Genomic DNA, 2,311 nt, shown 5'->3' with positions numbered 1-2,311 from the left:
TTTCTTTCTTTTTTCCACATTCCTTTGAAACTGCATGTGAATTCATATCCCAGTTCCTTTCTCGCATTGTATTTTTTTCTGCTATCCCTTAATTAGAATCTCTAATTTATTTTGTTTTTTGGCTTATGGACGTTTTCTGTTTTTATGAAAGGTATATTTGTATTATTTTTTACAAGAAAATCCTTCTTTTGGCATACAACCTAGATAACCTTGCATATGCATCAAGTTATTTTCTGAGGAAACGTAGTTAGTGTCTTCTCTCTGTCCTCCATGAGACAGGTATGGACGAAACAAGTTCGTAGATCCTCCTTCTCTCTTCCCCCCCCCCCCCCCCACCACCACCACCACCACCACCACACAAACACTCTCCCCAATATGGGGTAAAAAAAATTTACTTGGTGTTACCTTGATTTAAGTAGTTGCTGGGTGCAGTGGCTATGGTTTCTTGCATTGCATTAATAGTGCAAATTCCTTCCCGATATTATTATTAAGATTATTAATTTTGTGGGATTTACATGAATGTCAGTATAAAATTGCCTCGTTATTTGCACTGTGGTTTTAGTGACGTGCGCGGGCGGTATGTACACTCAACACATATCCACGCACATTATATATATATATATATATATATCTATATATATATATATGTATATTATGGAGAGAGAGAGAGAGAGAGAGAAGAGAGAGAGAGAGAGAGACGAGAGAGAGAGAGAGAGAGAGAGAGAGAATTACATTTGCAGAGTAAATATTTCTTTCCTATAAATATAAATTATTTCCTCGAAAAATTATAATTCCAAAAATTGTCATTATTTTTTTTCTTTTAATAATTAACTTATGCTCACCATCTGTGTTAACTTCTGTCTGTATTAGTAAACAATTTTTTTAAATAATTCGGTTCCCTGAAGTTATCCCAGTTTGTTCAGTGGATTCATCCTAACATTTGAACCCAATAATGATAATAATAATAATAATAATAATAATAATAATAATAATAATAATAATAATAATAATAATAATAATAATAATAATAATTTTTATCTTCATTTTAATCTGATCCACACTAGATGTTAATGTTGTTACTATAATTATAATTTACGAAGATGTGGTACGAAAAGTATTGAATATATGTTTTAATTTTAAATACGTAGATTCATGAAATATAGAACATATCCATCAGCATTTAGATCAAAATTTTCATTATAAAAATTCACCGAAAAGGTATTGCTTACAGTATCTAAAAAAAAACTAATGCGTTGTTATAACACAAAAATTAATGTGATATGCAAATCAGAACCTTAATTGCATAATATTTACACAGTAGTTTTATAGACACGAGCATGTTATGTGTGCCTTTTATTGTTTTTATGCACCTTTATTATTTTTGAAGTTCGTTACCCTCCGAGTTGTTTACTGTTATTGCATACAAGAGTCCAATTATCCATTGATTGCAACAGCAAAGGCAATAGTCTGTTTGATAAGTACAGTTTAACAAGGATTAGCCTTAGGTTTAACAACAGAAATGGACTGCATGCTATTAGAACTAGTATTTAATAATGCGTGTGCTCGTCTGTGTGCATCTTTGCATACTTACACATAATAGTTGCACAGGTGTGTACATATACGAAAATGGTTTATATTGATTGAATATGTGTTTGCATGCAAACACTCATATGTGTTTGTATGTTTGAATTTACATCACACAATGAGCTACTGAAAAGAAAACTTCATAGTTTCGGCTGATTTAGAAAAAGGGGGGTGGGGTCGACAGGACTGTTATATGCAAGGACGCCGTATGTTGACTTAGAAACATAAAGGTGTGAAGAATAATCTTTCGATTTTATGATATTTAAAAGAAATGGGCTATGGTACAAGGAATGTACGATGTAGAAAAAGGATAATATAAATCGGGCTTTTATAGCTAACACCCAGATCAGATACTGTAAACACGATGAATTCTGACTAGAATTTTCCATTGAATGAGAAGTTACTAAAGATAATATAGAGACGGTAGGTAATAATTATAGTACTGTGGAAACAGTTCTGTAGTGCTAATAAATATGATGACAATGAAAGACTATCTTGACAATAATAATGGTTTTAGTAATAATTTAAACGATGATTTTTAGGAAGAAACTGTAACTTAGAGTTATCGCGTGATTTTTTTTAACTACAAGCTTTGGCGATATCAATTTAAGTTATAAATAGTTCTAATTTTTTTCACGACTTTGACAAAAAGAGAATGCGAAGGTCTTGCTGTCATCAGTCTATCCTTTACCGAAGGAGTAGAAACAAAGAAACGAGGATTCTTGAT

Source organism: Macrobrachium nipponense, chromosome 30 (assembly GCF_015104395.2).
Source record: "Macrobrachium nipponense isolate FS-2020 chromosome 30, ASM1510439v2, whole genome shotgun sequence".
Taxonomy (NCBI): domain Eukaryota; kingdom Metazoa; phylum Arthropoda; class Malacostraca; order Decapoda; family Palaemonidae; genus Macrobrachium; species Macrobrachium nipponense.
The sequence above is the reverse complement of the archived record's forward strand: the minus strand, read 5'-3'. Positions refer to the sequence as shown.